The following is an 18,100-nucleotide window of genomic DNA, read 5'->3' on the forward strand; positions in this document are numbered from 1 at the left end:
CCTAATTATTTAATTTAAAAAATTGTTTTCTATATTTTTCTTTCACAATTTTTACATTAGGTGTGTATGTGTATGTTTGGTTTTTTAAAAATCTCCTTTAAACTTTTGGTCATTATTTTTTGCACGATTTAATTTGTGTTCTGCTCATCTCCAGATATACACCCATTGTCAATTATTAGACCTTATCCATCATTGTGTGCATACTTAATTCAGAAATTGATTACTCAATTCACAACTTCTTAGGCATAACTCCTTTACACTTATATAATTTTTAAGTATTCCATTTTTAAATTTTTATTCTTTATTTTTTCATTTTTCCTTTTTATCTCTCTCTTCTCATTCTATCCTTTCTTCTATCAGTATTGTTTTTTTATACTTATATAATTTTTAAGTGTTTCATTTTTTAAATTAAAATTTGGGGTTTTTCTTTTTTCTTGTTTCTTTATCTCTCTCCTCCTTTCATTATGTTATATCCAGTTCCTCTCTAAATTAGAGCTTGGTTAAAATCACTCTTTCCTTTTACCTCTCCACATTCTTCTAATCCTATTTTTCCCCACAACTCTCCCTAAAACTATTAATTTCTGCTTTGCTGAATCCCTCTTTGACATTCTTAGCCCATTAGTCCATAGTTGTTTGATATTGAAGTAGATTGTATCTGCTGAAATAGATTGTATCTGCAGCCATTTTGACTGCACCAATCTATTTGTGCAACTACAGGACTCTGGTTGATGCTGACCTTAAAATAGTGCTCTAGCATGAAATTGGTGTTATTTTCATACCAAATGGGCATAACAAGCTGGATAAACACAAGAAAAATGGCAAGTACAGGTTTCTCAACTCCCACTTATGATAATCAGGCAACAGAACAGTTGAAGAGTAAACTAGAGGAGAATTCCCAAAAAGCTCTACAAACACTACTGGTAAACATGGTGAATGAAAAGATTGAAAGCCTGCAAAGGACTTGGTGTGAGCATGACAGGAAGCAAGACTAGGCTAACCAAAGAATAATACAGGAACTTCATGAGCATAATGAGGCTAACCAAAAATTAATGCAGGTATCTCGTGAGCGTGAGGAAGCTGATCAAAGATTAATACAGGAATTGCATGAACAGGCTGAGAATAGTCAGAGTAAAACAGGAATTGCATGAGCATGAGAAAGCTAATCAAAGAGCAATACAGGAATTGTGTGAGCAGGATGAGAATATACAAGGATCAATGGGGCATTAATGGAATCCAAAAACAGACAGCTTAAGGAACCCAGGGAGGCCACAAAAGGAGTGCTGAATGGAGCCCATCAGAAGGAAAGGGAGTCCATTGAAACCGTAGCCATCAAGTAAGGGAGATGAGAATAAATTTGAAAACCAAATTAAGGAAGTGAAGAATTCCACATAAAGCTCAAACAAAGAATCTGAAGCCATCAAAGCTGACTGCTTAGAAGGCAAGGAAATAAAAAAACAAAGTAGAAAGTCTTGACAATAGGTTAGACCATGCAGAAGATCGAGTCTTGGAGATTAAGACAGCCTAGATATTATAGAGAAAGAATATACAATTATCCAAGACATATGATAGATCCAAGAAATATGATAGATCTATTCAACATTTAGAAGACACTATCAGAAGGCCTAATCTGAGGATAATGGGTGTAGAGGAGCATCTAGAGACAAAAACTAATGGTATAGGAAATTTATTTAGCAGAATCCAGGCAGAGAACTTCCCAAACATGTAAAAAGATAGGCCTATTCAAATACAAGAAGCTTTTAGAAACCCAAATATAGCAGACCAGAACAGGATATTGCACGGTTATGTTATAATCCACACAGGATCAATTCAGACCAAGGAAAAGATCTTTAAAGTTGTCAAGGGGAAAAGATCAATCACCTATAAAGGGAAACTAATTAGAATCATGTATGCCACGCCCTAAAGACAAACAACTATCAACCAAAAATACTGTACCCAATTAAATTCTCCTTCATAGCAAAGAAAAACTGTAACAATATATCTCCACCAAACTAGCCCTACAAAAGATACATAAAGATGTCCTAAACATTGAAAACCAAAAAGGCCAGTATAAAGGCCAAGAAACCATGCCCAAACTGAGAATCCAGGAACCATAGGAAGAACCCAGTTTTCTCAGTCCCCAAGAAGGTGGATAACATAGCAGGAACTCCCAAATACCTCTCAGTCCTATCTCTCATAATTAAAGGACTTAGCTCTCCAATTAAGCAATATAGAATGTCTAGTTGAATTAAAAATTAAGATCCTTCTATCTGCTGCCTTCAAGAGTCACACCTTTCCCATAAAACAAACATATTTTGAAAGTAAAAAGCAGGAATAAAATCTACCAAGCTAATGACCCCCATAAATAGGCAGGAGTTGCAATCCTAATATCAGAAAAAAATAAACTTCAAATTAAAATTAGTGGGAAGAGATAAGAAGGTCCCTACATACTAATTAAAGGATCGCTCCTTCAGGAGGACATTAAAATTCTAAATATCTTTTCTACAAACAATGGAGCACTAAAATTTATCCAAGAAATACTACTTTCCCTCAAATCATACATAGACTCAAAGACATTAATTGTTGGGGACTTTAACACACCACTATCCCCACTGGATAGACCAACTCGGCAAAAATTCAACAGAGAAACCACAGATCTAAACATAGCTCTAGATTTCACAGACATCTACCAAATATTTCATCCAGCAGCATCAGAATACACGTTCTTCAAAGCAACACAATGGAACATTCTCCAAAGTAGACCACATTTTATGTCACAAAGTAAATTTGTCCAATTTCAGAAACAATGAAATTATTCCCTGCATTCTCTCAGTCCACAAAGGAATAAAATTAGAATTCAACACCAAAAGCCACCAAAGAAGTCTTGTATCACAGGGAGACTGAAGAACAGACTGTTCAACCACCAGTGGTTGATGGAAGAGATTGGAAAGGAAATTCAAATGTTCATAATATTCAACAAAAAATGAACACAGAGCGGGGCACATGGTGGCTCACGCCTGTAACCCTAGCTACTCAGGAGGTTGAAATCTGAGGATTTCGGTTCAAAGCAAGCCCGGGTAGGAAAGTCCATGAAATTCATCTCCAATAAACCACCAGAAAATTGGAAGTGATGCTGTAGCTCAAGTGGTAGAGTGCTAGCCTTGAGCTTGAGTGTAGGGACAGTGCTGAGGCCCAGAGTTCAAGCCCCACCACCAAAAAAAAAAAAATGAACACAGAAATTACCAGCTCCTCTGGGACAGAGCAAAGGCAGTACTCAGAGGCAAATTTATAGCTCTGACTTCCTACATCAACAAATTAGAGAGATCTGAAACCAACAGTTTAATGAGACATCTGAACCTCCTTGAAAAAGACCAGCAAGATAAACCCCAATCAAGTAGGCAGAAACAAATAATTAAAATTAAATCAGAATGAAACGAATTAGAATTTTAAAAAAACATAGAAAGAATCAAGAAAACAAAGAGTTAGTTCCTCAAAAAAAATAACAAAATTGACAGGCCGTTAGCAAATCTTATCAGAAAAAGAAGAGAACACACACAAATAAATAAACTCAGAGATTAGAATGGAAACATCACCACAGAAACAAACAAGATTCAGAACATTATCAGGGAATACTTCTCAAATATTTATGCTAATAATTTGAGAACTTGGCAGAAATGGACCTTTTCCTAGAAAATATCAACATGTCAAAACTAAATCAAGATGAGTTAAACCATCTTAAAGGTGCATATCAAGCATTGAAATAGAAACTGCAGTAAGAGACATCCCATCTATGAAAAGCCCAGGACCAGATGTTTTTACACCGGAATTCTAGAAGGCCTTCAAAGTAGAGCTCACACCAATTCTCTTCCAACTCTTCAATGAAATTGAAAGACAAAGATTACTACCAAACTCATTCTGTGAAGCCATCATAACATCATCCCAAAACCAGGCAGGGACTCATCAAAGAAAGAGAACTATTGACCCATTTCTTTGATGAACATTGATGCAAAACTTCTCAACAAAATTTTGACCAATCGACTTCAACAATTCATCCAAAAAATCATACATCACAATCAAACAGGATTCATTTCAGGGATGCAAAGCTGGTTTAATATATGCAAATCAATTAACATAATTCAGCATATCAACAAGAGCAAGAATAAGAAGCACATGATCATCTCACTAGATGCAGAAAAAGCATTTGACAAGTTCCAACACCCCTTTATTATGAAGGCTCTGGAAAACTTAGGAATCCAGGGAACATTCCTCTATACAATAAAGACTGTATATGACAAACCTACAGCCAGCATTATACTTTATTTTTTTTTGTCGGTCATGGGGCTTGAACTCTGGGACTGGGCACTGTCCCTCAGCTCTTCAGCTCAAGGAGAGCGCTCTACCACTTGAGCTACAGCACCTCTTCCGGTTTTCTAGTGGTTTATTGGAGATAGGAGTCTCACGGTCTTTCCTGCCCAGGCTGGCTTTGAACCGCGATTCTCAGATCTCAGCCTCCTGAGTAGCTAGGATTACAGGCGTGAGCCACCAGCGCCCAGCTGCCAGCATTATACTTAATGGTGAAAAACTAAAGCCATTGCCTCTTAACTCAGGAATGAGACAAGGATGTCCACTCTCTCCACTTCTCTTCAATTTAGTATTAGAATGCCTAGCTACAGCAATAAGACAAGATACAAACATAAAAGGGATACAAATAGGGAAAGATGAAGTAAAATTCTCCCTCTGTGCAGATGACATGATCTTATATTTAAACAATCCCACAGACTCCACTCCCAAATTACTCAAGCTGATTCAAAACTTTGGCAAAGTAGTAGGGTATAAAATTAACCCTCCAAAATCAATGGCTTTTCTGTATAAAAACAAAGAGAAAGTGTGGCTGAAATCAGGAAAGCAACTCCATTTGTAAGAGCCCCACAAAAAATAAAATACCTAGGAATTAACTTAACCAAAGAAGTGAAGGACCTCTATGATGAAAACTTTAAAAACCTGAAAAAAGAAATAAAAACAGACTGTAGAAAGTGGAAAAACCTCCCATGCTCCTGGATTGGAAGGATCAACATCATGAAAATGGCAATATTTCCCAAGCCTATCTACAAATTCAATGCAATACCTATCAATATTCCAACCTCATTCTTCAAGGAAATAGAAGAGGCAATCCAAAAATTCATATGCAACAATAAAAGACCCCAAATAACAAAAACGATCCTTAACAGAAAGAAATTGCTGGAGGAACATCAAGACCAAATTTCAAACTCTACTACCAAGCCATAGTAATAAAAACAACTTGGTACTGGCACAAGAACAGACCTCAGGACCAATGAAAAATAACTGAAAACCCAGCAATGTACCTACAGACATATAGCCATCTAATCTTCGATAAGGGAGGTAAAAGAATAGAATGGAAGAAAGACAGCTTCTTCAGTATATGGTGCTGGCAAAACTGGTTAATCACTTGTAGAAAACTCAAGCTAAATCCTTATATATCACCCTGCACCAGAATCAACTTCAAAGACCTCGGAGTCAAAGCAGACACTCTGAAAACATTACAGGATGGAATACGAGAAATCCTAGGTCTCCTTGGGACAGGCCGAAATTTTCTTAATAGGGACCCAGAAACACAACAAATCAAAGAAAGGTTGGACAAATGGGATTTCATGAAATTACAGAGCTTCTGAATGGCACAGGACATAGCTAGCAAGATCAATAGAAAGCCCACAGATTCGAAGATCTTCACTAGCCATACAAAAGACAAGAGTCTTATATCTAAAATATACCTGGAACTCAAAAAATTAAATCCCCCAACAAATAAATAGCCCAATAAATAAGTGGGTTAAGGACTTGAAAAACTTCTCTGAAGAGGAAAGAAAGATGGCCAATAGACACATGAAGAAATGTTCAACCTCTCTAGCTATAAAAGAAATGCAAATCAAAACAACATTGAGATACCACCTCACCCCAGTTAGAATGACTAAAATCAAGAACTCTAATAACAACAGATGCTGGAGGGGATGTGGACAGAAGGGAACCTCACTGCATTGTTGATAGGAATGCAAACTTGTTCAACTACTTTGGAAAGTAGTATGAAGGTTCCTCAAAAGACTCCACATAGAGCTCCCCTATTACCCAGCATTCCCACTTTTGGGCATTTACCCAAATGATCATAAACAAGACCATAGTAAAGCTACCAGCACAAATATGTTTATTGCAGCATTATTTACCATAGCTAAGATATGGAACCAACCCAGATGCCTCTCAGTAGATGAACGGATCAAGAAAATGTGGTATATATACTCAATGAAATTCTATGCCTCCATCAGAAAGAATGACATTGCCCCATTTGTTATGAAGTGGAAAGAATTGTAAAAATTATATTAAGTAATGTAAGCCAGGCCCAAAGAAATACAGGTCAAGTCAGAGGAAGAGGGCTGCATTGCTGCGGGTGAGGGAGCGAAACGGCATGACAGGATGCTTCCCACAAGAACTGTACTTCAATCTATATCTGAAGAGAATCTCTGTAGAGTGAAGATTGCTCTTTGTATGTCAAGTTGGTGTTGGTGTTAAGTGGTCTGCATATCCCTCACCGGTGCAACAGTTTGCCGGCTAATTTCCAAAACCTGCTGGTACCGGGGAAGATACAGCACATTATCTGCACTGGAAACCTTTGCACCAAAGAGAGTTATGACTATCTCAAGACTCTGGCTGGTGATGTCCATATCGTGAGTGGAGACTTCGATGAGAACCTGAATTACCCGGAACAGAAATTTGTGACTGTGGGACAGCTCAAAATCGGTTTGATCCAGGGACATCCGGTCATTTGGTGGGGAGACATGGCCAGCCTGGCCCTGCTCTAGAGGCAGTTCGAAGTGGACATTCTTTTTTTTATTTTATTTTATTTTATTTTATTTTATTTGAGAACATACTGTACAGAGGGGGTAAAATTACATGGGCAGGATAATGCATACATTTCTTACCAAGCATTGCAGCCTCCTCCTTTGTTTACCCTTCACCTCCCTTCCCAGCCTCCCCCCTACCCCCCACCCAATCATACCCCACTCCCCCCACCCACAACGACATTGTAAAGCTGGTTTTGACATGACATTTTGTACTTCTCATTGTTGCAACAGGTCCGATGTGGACATTCTTATCTCAGGACACACTCACAAATGTGAAGCATTTGAGCATGAAAATAAATTCTACTTTAACCCAGGTTCTGCCACTGAGACATATAATGCCTTGGACACAAATATTATTCCATCGTTTGTGTTGATGGACATCCAGGCTGCCACAGTGGTCACATACATCTATCAGCTAATTGGAGATGATGTGAAAGTAGAAAGAATTGAATACAAAAAAATCTTAAAGCCAGTCTGTCTTGATTTTTTTCATTACTCTGTTCAAATCAAGCAATTAAACATTTAAGAATCACATAACTGTATCCCTTTTATATTTAGCAGTAAAATGTAATACATCTTCTGTTACTATTTCCTCTAATCTTCTTAGAAACTGTAGTTAGTTTGCAGTATAGACTTTGTATTTTAAAAAGTCCACCTCACAGGAAATGGTTATGTATTCAGACAAAGTTATTCTTGTAAATATCTTCAAAGTTGGCATTTGGACCTTATTTTACAACCAGTGCTTGAACACAAAGAATATAGACTTTCTGTGTACATTTTTCTCTTCTCCAATAATAAATGTTTATTTTTCATGTAAAAAGAAGAAACATAGGTCCCATTGTTTCCCTTATTTGCAATAACTAGTATATGTCTGAGACAAACAGAAACTCTCAGACAAGTTGATGTTAGGTGAAATGAACCCCAAGATAATGATTCAAGTGTTCTTTTTTCTTTCTTGTGATTGTTTCCAACATATTTATAAGATAATTTCTTTGTTGCTTTGTATGTACTTTCACCAGGGTATAAGCCTTGCTTTCACTGTATTTGATGTTGATATAATTTGTAGAGGAGAAAGGAAAAAAATGTTTAAATAGGGTTACAGGTGGACCTTTTACAACAATGAGATGTACAAGATATTATGTTGAAAAACGAACTTTAAAGCTTAGGCAGGGTGTGGGCTGGGGGAGTGGTAGTAGGGGGGGTGGGGTGGTGGGGGAGTGGAGAAGGGAAGGGATGGTATGGGGAAACAAAGGAGGAGGCAACAATGCTTGATAAGAAATGTACTCACTATCTTGCCCATGTAATTGTAACCCCTCTGTATGGTATTTCCATAATAATAATAATAATTTTTTTAAAAGCCTCCACATAGAAATCCCCTATGACACTGAAATCCTACTTTTGGACATTTACGCAAATGATCACAAACAAGACCATACTAAGGCTAGCTACCAGCACATCTATATTTATTGCAGCATTATTTACCATAGCTAAGATATGGAACCAACCCAGATGCCCATCAGTAGATGAATAGATCAAGAAAATGTGATACACACACACACACACACACACACACACACACACACACACACACACGAATTCTATGTCTCCATCTGAAAGAATAGCATTGCCCCATTTGTGAGGAAATGGAAAGACTTGGAAAAAATTATATTAAGTGAAGTGAAGTAAGCCAGGCACAAAGAAACATAGGTCCCATGGTTTCCCTTATTTGCAATAACTAGTACATATGTAGGTCAAGCAGAAAAGGCCAAAAGCTATGCACATATACCATATAAGATAATGTCAAGTGAATGAAAACCAAAATAGGGATACAAATATCTTTTTTCTTTCTTGGTATTGTTTCTAACATATTTTGGATGTACCATGTGATTTTTTTTGTGGCTTTGTATGTTGTTCCCCCATCGTATAACCCGTTTTCATTGTATTTGATTTCGATGCCTCAAGTCTTGTATATACACTTCTCTAATTCGGAAAGAGGAAGGAAAAAAACAAAATTCTAAATAAAGGTACAGGTTGACCCATTGTAAAACCGCGATATACAAAATACTATATTGAAAATGAACTTTACAACTTCGGGCAGGGGGGTGGGGGAGGATAGTTGTGGAGGTGGGAGGGAAGGGATGGTAGGGGGAAAACAAATGATGAGGCAATAGTACTCAATAGAAAATGTACTCATTACCTTGCTCATGTAACTGTAACTCCTCTGTACAGCATTTTTGCAATAAAAAACATAGAAAGAACCACTAAGTAAGGAGATAAAGTGGCTCATGCCTATATACTCTTGATATTCAAGAAGTTTAGGTCCAACAATAATATTCACACAATAATATTCAGCAGTTGTGTCAAATATTTATTTAGAGTGTTAGTGTTTGTAAAAAATGTGTTAGTCTTTTACTGTTAAAAAGTTAGTGTTAGTCTTAGCTTTTCACATTTTTGTTGGCAAATACTAGTTCTACATGGGTTTTCCTTCTGAGAATTTCAGACAAACATTCATTGTACCCTTATCAAACTCATTTTTTTCATTCTCCCTCCCATCCTCTCTTAAAATCATTGCAAACCAGACATAGGTGGCTCACACCTGTTATTCTAGCTACTCAGGAGGCTAATATCTGCAGATGGCAGTTCAAAGACAGCCTAGGCAAGACAAGACTGTGAGCCTCATGTCTCCAATTTCTCAGAAAAAATTAAGAAGTTGAGCTGTGAATCAAGTGGTAGAGTGCTAGCCTTGAGCAAAAATACCTCAGGGACAGTGCCCAGGTTCTGAGTCCAAACACCAGGACTAGCACCAAAATTTTTTGCCAAAATGTTCTATCTAACCTATTTATCTATTATCTCTATACATAATCTATATATAACATAATTATTCCTGTGGGATTGTCTCACAAGAACAACTGGGAGAGGGAGAGTAAAAGATAATAAAAGATGGTGATAATATAGTGAAATATAAGCATTCATGCATGATGAAGGCATAAAAAACAGAGTTGTCAAACAGTAGTAGGAAAGGGGGATAGGCAGAGAGAAAAATGTAAAAAGTTCATCCAACTAAAATATAATATATGCCCATTGGCAATACCATAGGGAAAGCCATAGCACAATTACTATACACTAAAACATGGGGTTTACTTTCAATGGTTCACATAAAATGGGTCTGGATGCTGAATAATTCTTTAGTCATTATTGAGAAACCATTAGAGGGCAGCATCTTCTCAAGGATCCCAAGGGACCTTCTCAAGTGCACTGTGTGGTGGGAAATGACTGCATGTGGGAGGAGCTTGTTGGTGAAGTGGGGGGGGGGGGGAGAGGGAGGTGAAGAAAAGAACCTTGTTTTTCTGATTGGAAAAAAAGAGTCTTTTTATGTTTCCAAAAGCACAGTACTGAGAATATCTCAATGAGACACATTTTCCTTTCAGTTTATTCTCTGAGTAATCAGTGAATCCAAGGGAAAGAATGATGAGATCCCTGAGTGTCTTACTAGTGATTCTGTATCTTCACATGAACTGTGAGTTTAACATTTTTATGGGGATATAAAGTCCAGTGTTGGTAGTTGTTTTATATTACAGGTCTGTGAGGAGAAACACTAGTTGATGAGAGAGGGTAAGAGGCCTGTGGAGAAAGCATCCACTATTCAACCATTGTCCTTTGTCTGACCTTTGTCTTTCTGCACAGGGGTGAACAGCCAACAAAAGGAGGTGGAGCAGCATCCTGAGTCCCTCAGTGTTCCAGAGGGAGCCACTGCTTCTCTCAACTGCACTTACAAGAACAGTGGTTCTCAGTACTTCGTGTGGTACAGACAGTATTCTGGGAAGGGACCTGAGCTGCTGATGTCTACATACTCCAATGGTGATAAACATGAAGGAAGATTCACAGCGCATCTCAATAGAGCCAGCCTTTATCTTTCCCTGCACATTAGAGGCTCCCAGCTCAGTGACTCAGCCACCTACCTCTGTGCAGTAAGTGCACAGTGCTCCCCCAACACCTGCAGTCTGCACCAAACCTATGGGGGCCCCAGTAAGGCCTGAGCTGTAGCACGGGGCAACTATTCTGTGCCCTAGATGTGATGGAAGCTAAGAGCAATAGCAGGCAGGGGTTGATTATTTTACTATCTTATCATTGTGAAAATACTTGAGCCTGAAGGGAAATTAAAGAGGCAATACTGTTCTCTGTCATGGTTAACTTTGACTATCAGTCTGAGTAGATTGATGTCTCAATTTGTGATGCACATTTCTATGTGTGTGTGAAGCTATTTCTGTAGGTGATTAGCACTCTTCACAGTATGAAAAGCTCCTCTAAAGGTGAGCAGGACAGATCCAATAGACTGAAGTCCTGGATGGAACAAATGCTTTCAGGCTGTGCCCAGCTTGTATTGAAGAATCCCGTCTCAAATTGTGTGCACACAAGCACACTATCCTGTAAAGAAACCTGTCTAAAATTCTACAGTTGACATGTTTTCCAGTTTTTTCTTTCAATTCTAAACTTTCTAAATATACACAAAAAGTTCACACAATTAAAGCATATGTCTTGACAAGAAAGTGTGTATGAAAGATCTATGAAACTATTATCATAAGCAGTGTACATTATGCCTACTTCTCTATGTTCTTTTTTGAAAAGAATGAGGTGCAATTGACAAGCAAAAATGTGCACCAACTTTGTCCATCCATCTTGATGTCTAATCCAGTCTAATACCACAGTCTTACTAACTATGGTTTTTGACACTTGTATGTATAAAAGTAAATGTAATATGATAATAGATATTTTCTTTCAGTGATTAACATGCCTTTTTTTTCCATTAAGCTTTTCAAGATGTTCATTCATTTCAAGAGGAATGTAATAGCAAAACAGAAATGCAAATGAGATAAAGACTTGATAATACTCTGCTTTTTTTGTGCCAGCACTGGTGTTTAAACTCAGGACCTGTGCATTTACACCTAGTGCTCTATCTAGAGTCACAGCTCTGCTTCTGGAGAGTTTTGTGGACTCATCTTTACTGGGCTGTCTTTGAACTGCGATCTTCAAATCTATCTAGGACTAGACACCCAATAACATTCTACTTTGAAAGAGATTTTAGTCAAGTTATATTATTAAAGTCTTAAAACTTATCTGTACTCTCAGTTGCAACTAGGTCTGGATTAGTAAAGGACACAAATTAAAGCGAACATGTGATATAGAAAAGATAAAAAAAATCAGAGTGGATCTAAATTGGTGTATTGGTGTAAGGGCTGAGTAGATCTTGGAATTCCTTTCCTGAGCCATACTAAGTGTAGCATGGAGATGTGGGGAACATCGACCACAGACACAAAGAGCCTCTGAAATGGGGGCTCGCTGACAGGGGAGCACAGTGATTCTGGTTTCCTTGAGAAAGATTTTTGAGAAAGGGTGTAAAACAGCATGGGCACCAAAGGAAGACTTTGATCTAGAGAATAAAGACTTATTCTTGCTTATGGTTAATATTGAAAGTTTGTTTTTCTTCACTTCAGAATGAGAGCTTAGCTGAGTAGATTAATCTAGGTTGACTACAACAGATCATTACATACCCTCTTGGCTTTTAAGGTTTCTTTCAAGAAACATGTTGTTGGAATCTTAACTCTTTCTGCGTGATAGGTAATGTCCTTATTCATAGTATTGAATAAGAAATGTCATGTGACCTTGTAGATTTATATATATATATATATATATAAGTCTCATATAACTCACTTTTTTACCAAAATTAAAGTGCCAGCTCCCTTTGTTCCCTCTGTAATACTTACCTCCAGCAGCCTGAGACAGTGAAGATTCATCCCTGCCTGAGACCACCGATCCCATTCTGTCTACCTGTGGAAGGCTAGAGCATCTCAATGGAATTCCAGTGTTTAATAATGTCTGTGACAAGCCTAAGTGAAGTAAATTATAGTCTTCAAATTGATTTTTTTTTTGCTGGTTGTGGGGCCTGAACTCTGGGCCTGGGTGCTGTCCCTCAGCTCTTCAGCTCAAGACTAACACTCTACCATTTGAGCCACAGTGCCATTTTCGGCTTTTTCTGCTTATGTGGTGCTGAAGGCCTCATGAATTCAAGGCAATTATTCTACCACTGAGCCACCTTCCAAGCCTTTTTAAGGTAAGCCTTACCTTTTTAAGGTAAGAATTTTTCCAGAGCTATTGAGTCTCCCTTACTCTGTTTATCTGGTTCAGGCCAGTTTGAAAGTAAGAAAGGGTCAGTGCCACAATGACAGATGCAATGGCCACCAACACCCATGTTGTTTTCCAATGTTGACTTCTTGTCTACACACATACACAAATACACACACACACACACACACACACACACACACACACACATTTCTCAGAATAAGATGTACAAAAAATAGGAATAATTGAGAACACTAGATCCTCTGGTGCTGAGGTCTAGCCTTCTGCTTAGACATACAATGATTATAGTCATTTTAACTCAAATTTTTATTTAAATTAAATCTTTTTACTTTACTCTATGAATTAACAGCTTCATTTTACTCCCTTGAATTTGGTGCCCATAAAGTCTTTTCTGTTTTGTTAACTGATGTCTTTCCAGACAACATACTTATTACAGGAGATCAGTCCCAAACCCAGGAGGTGTAGTTCAAGGAGCTTATTGGTTGGGGTTATGAATAAACCATTACAACCTGCAACATAACAAAGACATATTCTACCTACTGTGAATAAGATGATTGATAATGTCAGTCAGGATCCAGGTCCTGCTGCTTCCTAGTGATCCTTCTTCCTGTCTAAGTGGCCTTTAAAATGAATCATTCCTACATCCACCATCACTGAGACCCTGACCTTCTTCATAGTGTCTCTAATGCAGAATTGGTCTAGTATCCCTTGCCTAGAGATGAATTCAAAATCAAAACTGAAGTTCTAACAAAACAAGAGGAGAAACAAAATAAACAAGTAATAAAACGAAATAGAAAAATAGAAGAGTTGTCTAGGTTCCTGAACCACTATGATTCCCTAACTTCTATTCTAGAGATACTTTACCTCTTGGTTAGTTTATCCCTACAGGTGGTACTGTGTGTGTCTGTGTCTGTGTCTGTGTCTGTGTCTGTGTCTCTGTGTGCTGATACTGGGACTTGAACTCAGAGCCTGGGTAGCTTATTTGTTCAAGGCTAACACTCTATGACTTGAATCACAGCTTCACTTCTGGTCCTTTGCTGGTAAATTGGAATCTTGTGAACTTTCTTGCTGGGTCTGGCTTAAAACCATGATCCCCTGATCTCAGCTTCCTAAAAAACTAGGATTACAGATATAAACCACTAGTACCTGCTGGTCTTTATTGCAGCTACTGTAAAGGGGTGTTTACCAATTTTCCTTTCATTATTGTTGGTGTACAGAAAGGCTACTGGTTTTTGTGTGTTAATTTTGTATCCTTCTATGTTGCCAGAAGCCAATAAACAAAAGAAATAAAATGAAACTAGCTGGGGAACTGACAGATTAAAAAGGCAATACACACACACACACACACATATACATATATATATGTGTATATATATATATATATATATATATATATATATATAAAGAGAGAGAGAGAGAGAGAGAGATACCAACCACAATGTGTAACTCATAGATGGATAACAAATCAAAAAATTGTCAGTGACAAACTGGCATTTCATAGTGCAGGATAAACCTCCCATTAGTCCTATACCCAATGGAGAGTGTTTGGTTTTGTGTTGCCAGTGAATAGCAGAGGCTCTGTTGTGCAGTGGATAGCTCATTGAACTTCTAGAATTGAATAATTTGAAACCTGTCAGATATCGGCTGACCTTTGACCTCTTCTTTAACCTGTTAGTGCCTTAGTGTTATCATTTGTAAAATGGCTTGTGGATTCAAGAATTAAATAAAATTACATATAAATATAAACTTACACACACACACACACACACACACACACACACACACACACACACACACACACACACACAGAGTATTACCCAGGTTTAGAGCTTGACTCCTGACACAATAGAGTCAGTTCACACCACTCATTGTTAAGACACAGGTAGAGCTTAGTGGGCCAGTGTCACATTCTCAATCCTGTACTCTTTCCATAACAATATACCTCTCCTTGCCATGCTTTCAGAGGGAGAATCAAAACCACCTGAACCATGCAGCATCCTGTCACTACCTACAAACTCAACTGTGTGGTAAATGGCCCCATATCAGCTGCCCCTCTGCCTACATTCACCCTCCTGACACGCCCCAAATAGACCAAAACAGACAGCTGTTAGCATGTAGGTGCTGTTCTCAGGGTCAGCAGGCTGTTTTAATCCCCTGGCCAGGTAACTTAAGACAAAATTTCTTATATTTGCTGGAAGACCAACAAGCAATGCTCCAAATCCCTATCAATATCCATGCCAACCTTCAACTGGTTTGGTTGCAGCGTTTTCATATTTTAGAAGGAAACAACCCAGCAAAGCTTCCCAATAACAAGAATCTTTCCCTTGAGAAGCATATAACTACTAGATGTTTTGAGACACTAAATCTCTGTATGTTGTAGAGTTTTCAACTCTTAAGAGAGAATGAGTTGGGAATGAAGCTGAGTGGTAGAGTGCTTGCCTAGCTTTCATGAAGCCCTGGGTTTGATTCCTCAGTACCACATAAACAGAAAAGAGAGATGAATACATTTTCAATATCCTTAAAGCAGGACAGGTCACTAATTCAATTCCTTTCATTTGTAAAGTGAGGTAACAGCGAAGAGGACAGTCCTATCCCATACTCAGGTTCAAACACAGTTGTCTTAGATTTGAAATTTACAAGCCAGTCTGGGAAGTAAGGAGAAAGTGCTGCCCATTGCTGATCACAGACTCCTCCTTGCCTTCTGCCCATAGGGCACAGGAGCTCCCAAGTCCCTCACAGATCCAAGTCTCTTCCAGGGACTACACAGAGGACCTCTCTCCATCTCTGCAGGCTAAGGTTCTGACTGAACTCACTTCCTAGAGAAAAAGGGGGCATAGCAGGTGAGGAATGGATTCTTTTTCTGTGCTTGGGAGTCTGAGAAATACCTAAATCTCTAAATATTTCCATTTCATAATTTATAAGCAGATCTAGGAAATGTACTGTGGTTCTGGAAGTTGTAAAGTCACCACCCTTGTTTCCCAAGATCTGACACAGCAGATGATATGCTTCCTCTTTCAGCTTCCCAATCACTTTCTATCCTTGAGTGGTACTTGCTGTTTGGTGCATTGTGGTATGTCTGACAAAATTCTTATCTATAACTATATCATGAACAGCATGGTTACAATGAAACATACAATCAACCTTAAATGTTGATGAAACATAAGGCCAAAAGTATTTACATGTAATGCTACAGCGAATGTGAATTGATAGAAGTTTTAAAACCATTTGTCGGTATCTATTAAATATGAGTGTATATATTCCCCATGGCCCAGAAATTCTTCTTCTAGGCATATTCTCAATAATATGTAACAGTTACCCTATAGATATAAAATGTGTAGAGTGAAGATATTTATTGTATCAATAATTATAGTTTTTAAAATGGGAAGAACAACCCAGGTGCCCACTGGCAGTTTTGAGGACCTTTAACTAATGAAAATGGGGGACAACGAAGCAACAAAGATTAATAAACTTTATGTATACTCAATGTGGAATATATTTCACAAACATTATAAAGTGAAAGTGTCAGATAGAAAAGACATTAAATAATAGGTAAAACTCATCTGTCAAGTTATAAATTATGAGACTGGGGACAGAGGTTATTTCCATAAAGAGATGGGGCTAGGAGTTAAAACAAACAAAGATTATAGGATGTTGGTAATGCTTAGCTTTATTATCAGCATGCTGGTTACATGGGTGAGTTAATTTATGAAAATTCACAAGTTCTGCACTAAGGCTTTATGCATTTCTCTGAATATACATTATACTTCAGTAAAGTTTCAAATCTTGTCCTATGTATCTTATTATCTTCTTCTGAGAAGACATTTCACATCATCCTTATTATCCCCAGTGCCTCTGATGCTGTGCCCTCATTTAGAGATGCTATGTAAATATAATCCTTCAGTAAAGGGCTTGGCTACTTTTGTATGTCTTCACCAAGATGCTCTGCTCCCAGTGCCAAGAGTGCAGTATGTAATGAGGTGGGACTGAATTTGTTGTTGTCACCTGTTGAGTCTGTCCTCAGTTGAGAACAGCACCTCACATGTGGTTTCTTTTGAGAGCATTTTAACTGCCTCTCTGTTCCCAAGGTCCCCTCCCCATAATCTATCTCATTTCCCAAAGTGCAACTTGCCCTCCTACAAGACACAGCCTTGGTCACCTCTGTTCCCAGAGGATTTCACTTCAGTGAAATCATTTTGCAGGTGAATTTCTTGATGTGGCTCTTATGTGCCACTTATCCTGACTTTGTACTTTAGCATACACAGTCTATTTCAAGAATAAAATTGGGAAGCTCCCACCATCTTCTGATATCTTAACTTTTCATTCCTATCTCCCAATCCTGGAGATGATCTCAACCATTTTTGCTGCGTGTAAAGTCAGTTAGTCTCTCCTGGCACCTCAACATCTCCAGGGACAGTGAATTTCTAGTCATTTAATCATAGCTTCTGAACAATTGTTCAATATTTTAATACAAAGAATCACATAAATTTTATTGAGTTAAACAGTGTAAATGCATTTTAACTGGTGATAAGGCTACTAGAGTGAACATCTATCCTCTGAAGATTATTCTTATGTTCAGGTCTTTTTCTATGGAATCACATTCTATTTTCTTTCTGCATACACTTTTCCTCAAGGTATCTTATAATAGTTGCCCATATTGGATTTAGTCATGATTTTAGTCATAATTTTAGTCATGATTGGATTATTACTAACATTCTCATTTTAGTAATGGTCATATTGTTTACAGGAATATCATAGCCTATAAAGGCCTATATAAGCAACAGTAATAAAATCCAGGCAGGTAGCAGAGAACTACTTCCTTTCTACCAGCATGCCTTGTATTAAGTCAAAACATTACTTAAAACAATAAGCCATGAAAACTGCCCATTTCCACATGCAGGTCTTTGTTTCACTAACACAAATATTAAAAGGAAGTTGATAAAACAGGCCAGCATACACAGAGTAAACAGCATCTTAAACAGATTCCTATACTCCTTAGTGAAATACATAGCCAAGAGACAAATATTAGAATCTCTAGAGTAAAGAAAGACTGGCTA

The 18,100-nt window shown here is 37.9% G+C and overlaps 1 pseudogene; it reads left to right on the forward strand.

The window, feature by feature from the left end:
* Positions 1-815: 815 nt before the first annotated feature.
* On the forward strand, positions 816-10,942 carry LOC138820627 (vacuolar protein sorting-associated protein 29-like; annotated as a pseudogene).
* The last annotated feature ends 7,158 nt before the right edge of the window (positions 10,943-18,100 follow it).

This window comes from Dipodomys merriami, unplaced genomic scaffold, assembly GCF_024711535.1.
Source record: "Dipodomys merriami isolate MVZ:Mamm:240054 unplaced genomic scaffold, mDipMer1.0.p SCAF_1, whole genome shotgun sequence".
Classification (NCBI taxonomy): Eukaryota; Metazoa; Chordata; class Mammalia; order Rodentia; family Heteromyidae; genus Dipodomys; species Dipodomys merriami.